The 16,808-nt window shown below is 44.8% G+C and overlaps 1 long non-coding RNA gene across 1 annotated transcript in view; it reads left to right on the top strand.

Moving 5' to 3' along the window:
- LOC123351275 overlaps positions 1–16,808 on the top strand; it is a 30,146-nt gene that overhangs the window by 2,686 nt on the left and 10,652 nt on the right. Inside the window, exon 2 of the long non-coding RNA XR_006573981.1 lies at positions 675–792. This is a non-coding gene — a long non-coding RNA (uncharacterized LOC123351275). The remainder of the gene's footprint in view (positions 1–674; positions 793–16,808) is intronic.

The raw sequence follows: 16,808 nt of genomic DNA, 5'->3' as shown, positions 1-16,808 counted from the left end.
AAGCCTGAAACTGACTTTTTGTGGATTCATTTTACTTCTGTTAGAGCTTCACTTGAAATAAACCAAATAAATAAAAGACACTGAAAACAAAACAACAAACCCCGAAACCTCTCTCTTAGTGTCACTGTTTCCACACAGAAGAGTAAAGCAAAGAGGTTTCCAAATCCAGACTTATTAAATTAAGCTATTTCCTCTCTACAAGAGGTTGGCAGGATGAGGAGCAAGGTTTGAAGTTTTATTTCTCATCAGATTTCACTTGCTGAGCACATGCCCCAAGTAAAATGGCCTGAAAAGAAGAAGAAAAATAAATAGAGGCAATCAAGAAAGGGAAATATCCCTTTGGTCTGTGTGGCAGAGAATCCAGGACAGCAATCCAGGCATACAAAGTGCTTCCAGGGGGTCCTTTCGCCTCTTGTCACATTTCTGATGGTCAAGCAGAAATAGGGTTACCAGATAGCAATTGTGAAAAAACGGGACGGGGTGGGGGGCAATAGGCACCTTTATAAGAAAAAGTACCAAAAAATGGGACAGTCCCTTTAAAAACGGGACATCTGGTCACCCTAAGCAGAAACCTAGTTTCAGCTGCATGCATATTTGGGTTACATGAACGCAATTTACACTTCCTGCCACTGATCCGCTGCTTCTAAACTCTTCATCTTCCTCTCCTCCCTTAGGTCAGCCCATCCCATGTGTGTCTCTGTCTGGTAGCTGAAAACGGGGTCGTGTTGTTCCAGATTCACCTCCCCGGGATTGTTCTTGCATCTCACAGCTCAACGAGAGATGACATCTCAGGTATGCTGGAAACGTCAGGAATCTGAACAGCCCACCTTCTGAGAGCTAATTGCTCCTTATAGTCTTATCCTGGGTGACAGAAGCCCTGATCCAACTGCACTTAAAGTGTAAGAGAGGACTGCCAAAGACTTCCAGAGGAGCAGAATTAGGTCCACAGAGAGTACTAGAATCAGGACACTAGATGGAATCCATTCCAAGAGGGCACCAACATCCATTGTTGGATACTCTCTTTATTCCATTGCATGAAAAGAATGGGATTTCTCTGCTTGCCTCACAACGGGGCACAATTCCCTGGCTCTTTCTTTTCATTCAGAAGCTATCATGGACAAGTTCTAGATAGGGATTCAGCACAGTTCAATCTCTATATTCACTCAGTACTAGGTTTCCACTGCCAGATCTCAACCACAGTCTGGATGGACAGTTGGGGTGAAAAGGGGATTCAATCGCCAGGTTCATTTAGTCAAAGTTGTGACAATCCATTGCAGCACTTTGAGATCTGTGCATGGAAAGGGTTACTTAAGCCTTTAAAGAAGGAAAGGGAAGAATAAGTTATCTTATTGGACCTCCTGGGGCAATTTAAGTAAGAAGAATTAAATTACCTAAATTGGAATTTAGCCAACATACTACAGTTAATCCCCTTTCCTCGGCAAAAAGTGCAGCAACATTTAAATGACCACAAACGATCACGGCCTTGGTTTTAAGTCTTCTCCAAAAGGCATGTATATTATCTAAATATTATGTATATTATCTACACCTTCAATATTAGGCCTGTCCTCGCTGATTTTAAAATGAAGAAACCACATCACCTAGAATGACAGAACAAAACTCATCCACTATTTCCTTTCTACCATGGATTTCTTCCCTGGGCTCCACCCAATAGACCTCTGCCCCCATATGTCAGTAACTCCTTCCAAGAAGCAATTCAGTTCTTCTGCCTACTCATTTTGAGCTCAGGCCCAGACACCTTTTGCTTTGCACTGAAGGTTGGGCTGAGACCAAGAGCATTCATCATGATTTCCAAATTAAAACATAGGCTCTTTGTAGAAACCTGTTATAGCAAAGCAAATGAGTGCACATGTTCTCTTAGGGTATGTCTACACTCAGGGTCCCAGAGCCAAGGCTCCAGCCCAAGCCTGGACGTCTACATTTCAATTTTATAGCCCTCACAGCCTGAACCCGGCGAGCGCATGTCAGCTGACCCAGGCCAGCCACAGGTGTTTTATTGCAGTGGAGACGTACCCTAAGAGCTACTAGACTCCTGGCTCTTTTTTATGGAGCTTTCATCTGTCTCTATTATGAAGCTGAGTACATTTTGGAAGGCTCTGCCATTTGGGAGAAATTATCACATTAGAACAATTCAGGCTTTGGACACACCAAACTGAAATAAACCAGGATGTTTTGTAGACCAAAATCACCTCTCATTTGTGAATGGCAAGGAATTCCCTCGACATTTAACAAGGTTCCTCCCCCCCACCCAAAAGCGTTGAGAATTTTAAAATATTAACATATAAAAAAGCCTGGAGAGTACCCATGCCAGAATGATCCCTCTATCAGCTATAGTCTGAAATAGTTTATCAGTATAAACAACCTAGACTAGTCACTAGTGCTGGCTGAATAGCAAAATAAAACCGATTCACTAATATTTTCACAAATAAAACTGCCATGTCCTCTTGACATAACGGGGGTGGGGGCAGACTGTTAACCCTTTACTGTCATTTGTAAGCAATTACTCACTTGAGTAATCCCATTGAGACTGATCGTGTAAGTAGCTGCTCAATATTGCAAGCCCATTGTTAGAGACACAGCTATCTGGAAAATGTCAACAATATTGACATTTCAATGAAAAATGAACATTTTCAATAGAGTTTTCCACAAGACGTTTTTCCTTTTTGTTTTTCCACTATCTTCATTAGGCAATCTCTGAGTATCTGTAAAGATACTATGAATCCCCCAATTAGGGTGACCAGATACCCCGATTTTATAGGGACAGTCCCGATATTTGGGGCTTTGTCTTATATAGGCGTCTATTACCCTCCACCCCATGTCCCAATTTTTCACACTTGCTGTCTGGTCAACCAACCCCCAATATTTCACTATTTTATCACAAACAGTCTGAAAGTACCTACAGGAAAGCGGTCTCTCCACTATTCTACTCTTCAGTTACAAACACTTCAGTCACCCAATCAGGAAGCAGAAACAGTACCATGTGATTTAGATGACCAACCACACAATAGGAATTGTCGATAGCTGAAGATAACATTTGGAGAATCATGTGAAAGTTATCTGTCCAATCTATTCGACTAATACTCATGCATAACACATCCATTTTTTGGAAATCAAGATCAGCGCACAGACAAATAGATAGCCAAAATGGGACTGAATTCATAATGAATATTATTGATAATGAATAGTTTGACTATTTCTACCAGCCTTTGTATACAGATATTCAGAGCAAAGTGAATTAGTTTACTGAGATTGTCCAGATGACACTATGGCTAATTTTCATCCCGTATAATGAACCCAATGGCAGCTGATTACCTCTTATTCTCACTATGATACAGTTTGGAACGTGAATGGCTAGAACACCCATAGAAAAAAAGAGTCTAGATCTGACCTGAAGGGTAGGTCACAGTTTGTCAACGTTTCCCATTTTTGACAGGTAGGATCCTTTATCAAGTTCTGATCTAGAACACAGCACAGGTTTATGTCAGAATTTTTGTACTAGGAAGTTACCCAGTTGCAGAGAATGGTTCAATTGCTTGACCTAGTGTTGAAAGTCAGGTGACCAGATGTCCTAATTTTATACGGACAGTCCTGATATTTGGGGTTTTGTCTTATATAGGCAACTCTCAACTCGCCATCTCCTGTCCTGATATTTCACACTTGCTGTCTGGTCGCCCTAGCTGAAAGTTTAGGGTATTATTATTTATTCATTTGCACTATGGTAGCGCCTATCTGGGACCTAAGACCCACTGTTCAAAGTACTGTACATACACTGATTCCAAAGACTATCCCTGCCCCAAAACATTTACAATCACGGCTACAAGAGGTGGACAGAACCAACAAAAGGAGGGGGATCAGAGTGAGAGGTGGAGAATGAAGTAATAGACACGTGACATATATGGCACAGTCATGGCTCACTACCTCCCTAGCCCTAGCCATTGTCAGCTAGCACTGTCTTGTAGGCATCATGGGAGAGCTGAGTTTTAAGGAGGGTTTTGAAGGCAGATAAGGTGGTGATTAAACAGATTTGTCAGAAAGCTTTTCTCCGTGCGCATTGATCATCATGAGATGAAGTCTGTAGCTGAGACAAAGCCATAGCATCAATGAAGCCACACCACTGTCTACAGTCTACACCATTACAGAAGGCATGGCTGAGAAACAATTTCTAAAGAAACGAAATACAGATTTTAAAAAAAAAGAAGTCATTTTTAGAAACTCTAAACATTTCCATTCTTTCCCCATAAATAAAGACCAGGACAAAGAAACCCTCACTAAATAAAATATCAGAACAAGATTTTATTTATTTATTTATTTTGCAGGTACCTTATTAGGAAGTGGTAATAAAAAAAATTAGGAAAGCTTTGTAACAGTGGTTATGACTGTACCCTAACCTGTGTGCAAAAGGGATCTTTCACTCACAGCTGCAGCATTGCATTCCCCTGACTAAGACCAGTAATGAGTAGGAAACAGAGTGACACCCACCAATATATTTGCCATAGGCCTCTGAGCAGCCCTCTGATAGTAATGGCTTTCAGTCACTACTGACATGGGTTGGAGTCGAACCAATGAGCTAGAGATGAAAGGCTCTGCACCGCATTACCAAACCTCTGAGTTATACCAACCATGTTCCTTTTTAGAGCCCTCTCCTCCTCTTTCTCACAACTTCTGTGCTGCAGGCTTTCCATTAACATCCCATCGACATGACAGAGAAATTCGGATGAGCATTGTATGTCTAAAGCTGTACTCGAGATGGCCACAAGGGGGTGGAAGAGAGATGCCCTTTTATAGGCAGAGTGAGTTCTGATGAAGGTGACAAAGGCATTCCCATGATCCCATGAAAAAGGAAAAAAGATTTTAAAGGACTGAAATGTACTGAGTCCCCTCCGGTCTGGGGCTGGACTGAGGCTAATTTTCTCCCTCCTGTCTGGTTGGTTGGATCAACCAAATGCAAGAAGACCTGGAGCTGGCTTTTTTCTTTTGGGCGGAGAGTGGTGGGAGGTTGGGCTCTCCCTTTGAGACATGGGGCCCAGATTGTCTGATCTGACCCCTCCTGCCTTAATCAGCCACTGGTGCCATTTCCCCTCTGGAGCAGAAGCCTGTACTGTTGCAGAGTACTTGGCAGGCCCTACCACCAAGGAAGCACTAGCATGAGAGAGAAAACAAAATCCAATTTCTTCTCATCTGTGTGCAAAGGTGCAGGGGAGGAGAGTGGGGACTGGGGATATACCCGCTGATTGTTTGGTGTATTTTTTTAAAAAATGCTGTTCACAAAGACAGTGAAATGAAAAAAATGTGCCTCTAATTATTACCCCTCTGTGCTTCCTAAAAGCCCCTCTCTGAACTTTTAAGTCTGCTCAAGTTTTAGGTCCTCTCTCTCCATTTATTTTTATTTAAACTAATCTAAAAAAGCTATAAAAAAGCTCTGACACTATAAATTCCCTTGTAAAGCCTGGTTTTATAGGTTTAATTGCCTCATTTTACTGCCTTGCATGCTTTGTTCCTTGAGCATTTTGAAGAGCAGTCCCAGTACTTCAGTGCAAGCAGGAGGCTTAGGAGAAAGAGGTTGTCAGTGAGCCGGCTGCTGGGGTTGGACTCCATCAGGGTCTTGGCATGATCAGTGTCCTACGAGACTGAGCCTTGAAACTCTTCCAAGCAGACTTGCCACATGTGGTAAGTTGACCCAGACAAAAATAGGAAGCACTTGGAAATTCAAGTGTCACATGGCATGGGAGGCACTTAATCTCCAAAAGCTTAAAGGAAGGGAAGGAGATCAGCCTTAAAGGCATTCTCATCAGGGTTGGTTAACAACAACAACATTACCTAGCTTACAACCAAAGTCAATATCTATTTTATAGATGGGGAAACTGAGGCACGGGGCGGGAAGTCACTTGCCCAAAGTTCAGGTAGCAGGCCAGTAGCAGAGTTGGAAATAGAGCCCAGGTCTTCTGAGTCCAAGTCCAGTGCCCTATCCACTAGGTTATACCACCTCCCCACCTTTGGAGCTCATCCTTATTTATTATTTTAATTATGCTGGCCCCTAGGACTCCCAGCCAAGGATCAGAACCCCATTGTGCTATGCACTTGCCAGGCAAGAAACACAGAAGATGGCCTCTGCCCTAGAAAGCTCACAGTCTAGGTTGGGTAGGAGTACGTGAGAGAAGAGGAAGCGGGTCCCAGAGAGACTTTCCCTTTATTCTTTATTGTTTTGAGATAGCTGACTCCTGTTAGCAGCCCACAGCATTTTTACAAGCAATGGCCAAAATCCAGTCATGGTGTAAACGTGTGAAAATCCTAGTTATGTCAACAGATGGATCTGATTACCTAGAGCCAAACTCCGTATGTAGCGTTGGGGTAGCCATGTTGGTCCCAGGATATTAGAGAGACACAAGGTGGGTGAAGTAACATCTTGTATTGGACCAAACTCTGTTGGTGAGAGAGATGAGTTTTCAAGCTTACACAGACCTGAAGAAGAGCTCAGTAAGCTCAAAAACTTGTCTCTCACACCAACAGAAGTTAGTCCAATAAAGATATTAACTCACCCACTTTGTCTCTCTAGAGCCACAGGTGACCTTATGGCTAGATTGTGTCTGGCACTGCGTGGGTGAAAAGCCAGAGTGGCTGCAAGGAAAATTCCTTGGCACAAGGCTATTTTTGCTGGCACTACCACTCCAAAGGGTAAGCAGCCCTAGGCCAGGCTGCCAAGCGGAGTGTGCTGGCCACGGGGAATTCAGGAAAGCAGCAGCCCATGCAACAGGTGTTGCGGTTGACTCTGCACTTTCTGGGAGCCCAAGGACCTCAGGACTAAGTGATGCTTTATACGTGGTGAAAGGGTGCTCACCTTATGGGACCGTAGAAGCTACCATACTGCACTTCAGAATCTCCGTCCTCCCCCATTATCCCACTTGGCACTGGAGTTGCTCAGGCTGAGTGGGTGACTCCAATGCCCATGAGTAGGATAACCCTGTGGGCTGGCTCAGGAACTCATGATGGCACAGGCTGCAGTTCTGTGATGACTGAAGGAAGAAGGATCCACCTCTGTCATGGTAAAACCATTATCCTCACTCCAGTCAGAGGCCAGAACCATCCTTTGCTCTTGTCAGGGCAGAGAACCTAAGTCACTGAGCCTCACACAAAGCTTGATGGGTCTGGCCAGAGTTCACCTTCAGCCAAAGGAGTATACCGTAAAGTCCTTGGCCTTCTCTGTGAGTAACTGTTCAGAGTATTAAGGCTTCCTCTTCTCAAATATTCATAGTTTGCCTCCTCAGTATCTTCTCCCAACACCTCATCCCCACTGGTCTCTTTGGTACATATGTGGCCTGTGATGCATAGGCTCTGATTTTAAAAGGTGCCTAACTCCTATTGATTTAAGTGGGAATTAAGGGCCTAAATACCTTTCTGAATCTGTACCATAAAGCCTATGGGGCTCAAGTCAATAGTGGAAAAATCATTCCAAGTCGGATTGATTTCAGCACACTGTCTTTTGACTTGGCTGTGGGAAAAGCAAAGAGACTTCATTTCATTTCTCTCCTGCTAGAGGACCCACCAGGTCCCAGCCAGAGGGCTGTTTCACAATATCAACAGCTTGGCAAATCCAGGCTGCTCAGAAAGTCAAATTCTTCTGCCTAGGAGAGTTTTTAAGTTAATTTGGACCAGAATGTCCACCTACCTAGTACCCATTCTGTGTCTTCAGGGGACAAATTCAACAGCCTCTCTGCCCGAGTATCAGCCCCTCATGCTCACTGAACTAATAGGTCTCGTTTGAAAACTTCTCCCACAGTGACTTGAGAGTTGGACTGTGATCACCGGCGAAATAAACTGGAGTGGTCCATTGTTGGCCATGATTGTTAACACCTTCTAGTGGAAGAGCAGGATAGCACCTCTCTGACACGGATGGCTGTTAGGCCCATGCTGCAAAAGAATCCATCTTTTGATATTATTGATCTGATCAGATGTTGCACTATTTCTAACCTCCTCTCTTAGGGAAAATTTGAGAAGATTGTGAAAAAAACAGCTTCAGGGTTATCTGAGCATACAGATTTCCTTCTAATTTTGCCAATGTAGAAATATGGTAATTTCTTTGAAGTACAGAGTAAGAACAGTCTTTGTCCCACTAGTACTCCCCCACTAGTTCTAGTTCAAAGAAGAAGTCTGGTGCATAAAGGTATTTAGAAATAGAAAATAATAGGGAGCAGACCGGAGGTAAGCAAATATTTCAGAGCCTTGAACGAATTTAGTTTCGGTTAAGTCAAGCAATGGGAGAAGGTCCTAGGTGTGTGTTTTGGGGTGACATTTTTTATTTTCTTCTGAACTTGTTCTTCCTTCCCTAGTTAGGGTAACACTTAATGTATTGTGCAGCTTAGTTGGGACCGGGGAACTGGTTTGCATAAAATCAGTACATGCCCACGCTTTTGTGCCAAACTAAACCCCATGATTTTTTTTTTCAAATTCAACAGCAGTCAGCCAGCTTTGTTTTCCTTTTTTCCCCATCATTTCATGCACCACCAGAGATCAGTAGCAGGAATACCATAAAATAGATTATTCTCCCACTGGAGAACTAACTAACAAGTCTGCCTTCACCAGAACATTCAGCTGCCCCCAAAATACCAGTCCCATCCCACTGTTCCATGAAACACTTTCCCCCTCATACTCTATTATTTTCCTATCCCCTGAATAGCCTGTCTCTCCTTATCCCCCACTGCTTGCTTCTGTTGGCTTCCTAGATCTTCCCCGCCCAGCTCTGATGGGTAGACCCATAGTCTCTTATTGATTCACTGGTGTGCTGCATCCCCCGGGCTTAAATTCCAAGAGACCAGCCTTGATTTATCATTGCTTCTCATACTATTTCATGTCTGGCTGAGCACAGAAAGTGCTGGATCTCTCATGAGAAAGATCATTCACATGTAATTTCCAGGCCAGCTTCCAGAGTAAAGAGGTTTCTTATTCAAACCAAACCTTCTGAAACTGCGTCGCTACATCTAGTCTCTCCTGAAGTTTTCTATGGTACCTTTTTCTCCTAAGGGTACCATTACCTATCTCCCATGTCTCAAGAAGAAACATTCCTTACTCATGAAAACCGAGTTTCACATCCAAACGTGGTGGACACACACACACACAATTGCCCATGACCTGTGGTTCCAAAAAGGAGAAGTCATTTGTTTTATTCATTAAGCTGTTGGCAGCCAGGAAGGGGAGACAGGCAATCAGGGAAGCCTCCAGAGGGAAGGGGAAAAGAGAGGAAGGTAGTTGAAAGGAGGGAAATCTGGAGGAAAAAGTACATTAAAAACAAATGAACTGAAGAAAGAACTTGTTGTTGATGAAGCTGATCGTACATGCAGCCCTGCTATCTTGTAAAAGAGGTTTTATTTGTTTTTTTGTAGGAGTGCTGGGAGGAAACTATTAAAGGAACAGGGGTGTGTGTGTGTGTGTGTGTGTGTGTGTGTGTGTGTGTGTGTGTGTGTGTGTGTGTGTGTGTGTGTGTGTGTGTGTGTGTGTGTGTGTGTGTGTGTGTGTGCGCGCACGCTTTCCCCAGCCTTTTACAAGGGCTAACTAGGTTTGCAAGGTTAAAACCAGGGGGGACTTAGTTTGCATTGTAAGGCTTTTTACAAAGTGCAAAGGATCAAAGTAATTAGCTACGGGTGACAGCCCAGGACTGTCAGAGAAGTAACCCAGCCCTGACCACTAGACTCATCTGTAACTCCATATATCAGGGGCAAGTTAATCAACAGGACTGAGCACAACACAAACCGTGGGCGAGAGGCTGGGCAAGAAGGAGCTGTGACAAAACTGTGGCTGGAGCAACCTCAAAGGGTTCCGTTCAGCTGGCCCAAGCACTGACAACTTGGGATGTTTTTTACCCAGCTACCTGAGCCTGCTGGGTCTGCACAACCACCCCAGGAACAGGCTTTCTAGTGAAATGTCCAGAACTTCCTGTTTACAACGGGACCCAAAGTATCGCCAGAAGAAAGTCTATTGGGCAGGCATGATTTCCAGTCCCCCTGCTGAAGGCATAAACTAGGGAGACCTGTACAAACTGGGGTGGGGAAAGGGGAGTGATAGATAACCAACCTCTCAACAATTTCACCTGGTGAACCCAAGGTGGCAGGCCAAAGGCACCTGCAAAGCTGTGTGGTGGTAACCAGGCTCTTGATTGGAGCTTGCCATTGTTTTCTGGGTGTGCTGGGTCTCTCTGCTGCCTCTGCCATGCTGGGTGAATTGGAATCTCTAGGCGGTTACCCTGCTGCCACTAACATCACTGGGAAAATTCCCATTGACGTTGACAAGAGCAGGATCAAGTCTTTGGGGTAGCTGAAGCAGGAAAGTTTTCTGCATTACAGCAGTATCCAAATTTCAGTGCCAAATTAGCCAGATTAGAGTATGAAGCTCACTAGCTTCCTTCCGGATCCCTAAAGGAAATATTTTGGGAGCAAGTGTTTCTCCAGAAGCAAGGGAAGTTTCTTTGAAAGTGATGTAGTGAAAGCTGAGGAATAGTCATCAGCATGACTGATAATTCCCAGCTTTGCCACTCACCCGCTGGATGACCTTGGGCAAGTCACTTCACCACTCTGGGCCTCCATTTCCTCATCTGTAAAATAGGGCTAATACTACTGCCTTACTCCAGGCCATAGGGATGCTGGGAGGCCAGTTTCATTAGTAGGCGCAGTTCACACCTATGCAGCAGACCAGACCAAAGGCCAAGTCCCTATACCAGAGATTTAAGTGAAGCATAAGCCTTGGGGTGTCCCCCTCTGCACAGAGAAAAATTTCACCTTCATGGTTCATGAAGGGCTTTGAGCTTCTTGCACAGAAGGTGCCATCAGAATGCACAGTTTAATTAGTTATTGGCATTATAAAGGCTTATGGAAAGAACTATTTCTTGGAAGGAGGATGCATGTTAGTAAAACAGAATTTCACATGGAAAAGGATGAACAAGCCCTTGATGAACTTGGTGTGGATGGAAGAAGCAGATCCCTCTCAAGCAAATTTAAAGGATACTATTTCATATGCAAGAAAAAAATAATTTGGGAGAATTCAGTTCACTATAGCAGTTCATTAAAAAAGGAATTTTCATAAATGTATATTTTCTTCCCGATAATAAAGGTGGTTCCTATTTCAAAGCAGCCAAGAGAACTAGCGACTCAGTGATATTCATCCATGTGCCAGCACAAGACCAGTGCACAGGGGTGCTGGAACAATTTGTATAGTAGGGGTGCTGAGAGCCATTGAACCAAACTCTAACCATTGTATATCATGGAAACCACTTCAAGCCAGGGGGTGCAGCAGCACCCCTAGTTCCAGCACCTATGCCTATGCACTACTTAAGTCCCACGTCAGCTTTCAAAATAGGCCTTCAGTGGGCCATAAGTGGTGCACAGACCTTGTGCAGACACTCTGCACAGGGGTAAATTAATTTCACCCGCTATAAATATGGATGAGGCTCGGTCTTAGTTGCTGGGAAAGGTAACATCTCTTACATCATCTCAGATCATGTGAGCTAGCTTCATAATTTGATATGAACATGATTCAACATCAAAACCATCTCAGCAAAACTGCACGTAGCTATTTCATGTTCAGCAGGATCGTCCTAATTTTCCTGACACTTCTCAGCCTGTGCACATTAAATGATGCAGGTTCTTAGAATACAAATATCCACTGGAGTTACCCCTGAGTCCCTAACTAAAGAACAATCTCTAGTTCTTTAACTGCAGAATGTCATGAGAAGAGTGATCATCTCCTCAAACCAGAAAAAGGACACATCATATTACTGCAGCACGCTCCACTCACTTTCCTGTCCTCTTCACGATGACGAGAGCTGATTGAAAAATTTCAAAATTCAAGTTTCAAAAAGAAAACAGGGTCCCAATTTCCAACAAAAGAAAATGTCAAATGTTGGTCAAAAAAGAGACAATGTTTTCATGACATTTATTTTTTCCAAAAAAAAACAAAAGTGTCCCTTTTCTTGACCAGTTGTAATAGTGACATATAGTACCTCAGTAGCCACCAGGGATATCATGGCTGGTACCAAGCTGCTCTCAGATCTTCACGGTGACAAAAAAAGAGACTAGATGCTGCTGTTCCCAAAGCAGAGGCCCATACTGCTTAACGTGAAGGAGAATCTCTTAAGTTTTAGCAACATAAGGTCTACCACGCCACCTCGTAACTTTTGTCTAGTGGAGGGCTCTGGTACATATAGACAGTAGTCAGTTCATTGCAATACTTCCACTGTGTCTTTATATTGCATTATTATCTGATGGTCTAAAAAATACTATTATTCTCAGTTCTTTTTCTTAGCGTGTAAGCAAACGTCCAGTCTTGGGAAGACTGGATGTCAGTTGATGTTAGTTTTGTTATGCAGAGTTTAAGATGGAGGGAGGTGTGAGAGCAGCAGGAGAATTTGCTCTCTGCCTTGGGCTCTGGTTGGAGTTAATTCTTGAGGCAGAGTTTCTCCCTGGGAACCAAGCACTGCTCTTGGGCTGAGATTCCTGGAAGGATGGATTGCCCTGCATGCTATTTGACCACTTCTATTCCAGGACTGTGCATATGTGTAACTACGACAAGTGACACTTAGCATATATTCAGACTCTGCATCACTGATTTCTCTTCCACTGGGGAAACCAACCCCCAAGTCCCTGGACATCTGTTACAATTAGGCAGGAAGGTAGCAGTAATTTGCAAATGTGGGTTACCCTCATCCTACAGATAAGGAGACTATGGCAGCAGCAGGTAGCTTGCCAGTTGTGATAGCAGCTCAGAGCCAGAACCACCAGTACAGGAATAGAATTCAAGTCCCCCTGTCCTTAAACACTCAACCACACTGGATGCTTCAGCTACCAGCCAGCCAGACCACATCCATGCATTGACTCCGCACTAACAGCGCTGGCTGTGGTCATCCGAATTTGGGGAAAGTAGAGTATTAGGGGGAGACAGAGCCAAACTCCAACTTTATCTGATCGGGTGGGGAAAAAATTGGCATCTTGTTGATCCAGAGAGGTGCAGTGCGCACACGGGGGAGTTGGTGTAGCGGTTGTCTGCTCCCAATAATCCTCAGGGTATAGCCAGACATGTGCTCATTCCTAGGCTCTCTTTTAAATTACTGCATTAGTTTTATTAACCATTCGGAATCTACGTCCCCTCCACCCCCAAATTAAGTTAGTTTCTCAAGGATAGAAAAAAAATTAGCTGTCTAACAATGTTGGCTTGGAGCCTCTTGCTGCCTTCAGTCCCAGCTAGGATGAGTTAGTGCTTTGTAGATATTATTGATCGGCCTGGCTGTACCGTCCCCATGTCTCCTGTCCTACCCCTCTCCTCCCACCCATGATCCACCCTCCCTTGGTTCTTCCTCACTCCCAGCTTGTCCGGGATTGATGCAGGAGCTACCAAAAGGTAGGTTGTCAGGTGTGGCTACACCATTGCCCGCAGCCATCTATCAAGCGCCTCTCAATAAGCTAATAGCCCTAATGTGTGAAAATTGATTTCTGGGGTGAATGTGACGTCTCAAAGATTTACACTCTATTTCCTATTGATGAGGCTCAATTGATCTCAACAAGTACTAAAATATTTACCACCGTGGCAGGCGGGGGAAGGGGAAGCAGTCAAGGAGAGGAACTGGAGTGGTGTTTTTAAATAAACACAGTCAAGTTGTGGATGGGGCCATCAGGAAATAAACCACGCAGAATAAAAACAAGCCCAGCAGTGTGAAGTTGTTCAGAAGGAGGAAAGTAGCAAAGGGAAGGAAGAGGAAGACCAAGGGATGCCCCTGCAGCATTCTTAGGAGGGAGTGGGGTGAATGGTGCCAAATGGACCTGGAATATCATCAAATCATCACTTCTGCTGAGGCTGGGGAGAGGCTAAGAATGTCCTTGGGACCTGGATAGTGTTGGGAAAGGAGCAGGATTCTGCAATGCAGTCGTGCAGGGTGGGGAAAATGAGCTTGTGAACCGCTTTGGTTAAAAAAGGGTGTTTAGCTCTGACGTGGTGGCTTCAATACACGGGGCCCACCCAGAACAGAGGCAGTCACAGCTGAAGGGATGTCAGTGCTATCCTGTTTATCATTGGTCCGTCTCCCCATCCTCTCCTGACCTCTCTCCCTGGGTACCAAGATCCAGGAGTAGAGGCATTGCTGGGGCATAAAGGAAGCTGGTGCCATGGCAACCTGAGGGGCAAGAGCTTCCTCAGCTCAGCCATTCTGGCCCTAGACAGGAATCTGGCAGTGTGAGCTTCCCTCACAGCAGTGTTCAGTCCAGACCAGCTAAGAAATCACAATGTCACATCTTAACTTAGGGGCCAGCCTTGCAAGCATGCGTCATGCTTACTCTGATGGGGAGGCCCAGAGACTTCACGGCGCCTACTCAGGGTGGAAGCATTGCACCCGCTAACTAGGGTTTGTAGAATCAAACTCTTAGGCTCCGATCCTGCAAACACTTGCACCCAGGCTTAACTTTACACGCCCAGAGCTGTCCCACTAGCTGGCGGTTCTGCGCTCCACGGTACAACTCACAGCGTGTCAAGTTCAGCCCACGTGTAGGAGTTAGCAGGATGGGGATATTAGATAGTTATCCCTTGGAGGCAGGGACAACGGGGTAAATACAGCCCAGGGGCAAGCAAGCATAATGCCATTAAAGCCAATGGCATTTCACCTGCTTACACCAGAATTGTACATGGCCCCTTTTGATCACAGGGCTCAAATCCCCTTAATTGTCTTCTGTCTCTCCTAGGTTTCTCTCTTCTCTTTCTCCATCTCCCACTTCCCGGCTGCCTAGAGTGATAGGACAGGAGCCCGCCAGCTCCTGTCCATTCATCTGGCACTTCTATGAGAGCCGTCACAGCCAGCGGAACGCCAATCATGCCCATGGACTCTGAAGGATCCGCCCATGGCTCTAGACACATGGGTTGAGCATCACCACCTGAACTCACTGTTGTCCCCTTCTTCAGCTCTGCGTCCTCCGCAACAGCATCTGGAGCTCCAGCAGCCTGGCACCCACCTCAGTAGGGTCAGGTGTGAGCTTCCTTCCAGCAGAGCCATTTCAGGGCCAGCTGGGATCCCGGCAGACAGAGTTCCCATGACAAAGCCAACGACTGCTCTGAGAAGTTAAGCAACTTCCTACCTGGCTTCCCATAGGTAGTAGATGCACTCAGCAGCACCATTGGGAATTCAATTGACCGCTACTAAGTTAGACTCTCCGCTCACCACTACCTGAGCCCCAAGAACAAGAATCCCCCTGGAACTAGGCATGCAGAGGGAAGAAGCGCATGTAATGAGAAGGAAATAGATGCTAACACTCTCAGTTCACAAGTTCATCCACTGAGATTTCCCCGAGGCCCAGGGAGGTGGGCAAGGATCACATACTCTCCACTCTACCCTGACCCAGCCCTTAGCTCCTGTTGATCTTTCCCAAGTCAGGCGGTTTCCCTTCCCCCACAGCCTCTCCCCCAGCCCTGCCTTTGCCCCCATAGGGTAAAGTTCCCATTTAGCAGATTAAAGGTCAGCTCTTGTCAGACCAAAGGCTTTTGAAATACTTCTCAGCAACTAATCATTTCCAAGTTAGTAGCCACCCCCAAGTCCCTGTGCTCAGCTCCCTTGAGACACACAGGGTTATAGGTTTGCTGATGCTTCATAGGAAACTCTGAGCAACATTCTGTCTAGTGATGGGTCCGAAACACAGAGTTCAGCTCCAGATCTGGCTGTAAAACAACCTAAAATCTGACTGGTTTATTCATCCTGATGTATAGAACTGGATCCAGATCTCAATCTCCCCCCGCCACCCCAAGTCCTAGAGTTTAGCTAGTAATGATCTGTTTCAGGAACATCTCTTAATCAGCTGTGCATCCACAGCCTTCTATTTCCTGCATTTTCCTTCCCTCTTCCTGTATTTCTAAAGACATTGGCATTAAGGTGGTTTCTCTTTCCCCTTAAGCATCAATCTGTTCCTGCTGCTTTCTACCCCTATGGCTGTCACATCTGGGTGCTGTGAAAGCTATGGGGTGCCAAAGAAAGGACGAATTCAGGTGTGGAAAAAAGTGACATTTACCAACATCCTGCCATAGAGCAGTAGAGAACACAGGTAAGTTGTGTTTGCTCGCGCTGACTTCCTGCCTGTTATGGGCTTTCCCATATCAGGATCAATTACATTTATTTCTAGATCTAGGACCAGATCTTAAACTGGTGTAAGTCAGCAGGGCTCCATTAAATAGAGCTATGCTCTTTACACCACCTAGGGATCTGGCCCGTAGATATTACTTTCAATTATTAGAAAGGGACATTGTCAGCTTTTACAGCTCTTCAGTCAGTTGCTTTGCAGCAGCTGGGGATCTGGCCAAGATTTTTAACTTAAGTCCCTTTTAGTAATTGAAATAAATATCTATCTATGGGCCAGCTGGTGCAAATCGACTGATTAGAGAGGTGTAAAAGTTTACATCAGCAGGAGATCTGGGCCCTTATGTTTAAATTTCTAAAAAATCCCTTGCAGAGTTTACCACAAGCCCTCTAGATGAGTCAGTGGCAAGAATTTACTTTTCACCATTCATGTTACTGGTTTACTTATGTTATTTCATGTTTCTTGGAGAGTAAAGATGGCTGAGCCACTTTCACTTTTGCTTTTCATCAGTTTCACTTTCCTGTTCTCATGCATTTGCCTAAATGGGTAAGGATCTGGGCTGCAAACACAGCAAGGGAATGTTTCCATTCACTGAATGTTCCGCTGCCATGGAAGCATTTCTATTACTATTCAGCTCTGCCTCTAAATCTTCCCAGCACAATATTTTCAGGAAAAATTCCTCCAGGGCAGCCTTCTGGCCTT

The sequence above is a fragment of the Mauremys mutica genome, chromosome 16, assembly GCF_020497125.1.
Source record: "Mauremys mutica isolate MM-2020 ecotype Southern chromosome 16, ASM2049712v1, whole genome shotgun sequence".
Lineage (NCBI taxonomy): Eukaryota > Metazoa > Chordata > Testudines > Geoemydidae > Mauremys > Mauremys mutica.
The sequence above is the reverse complement of the archived record's forward strand: the minus strand, read 5'-3'. Positions and strand labels throughout refer to the sequence as shown.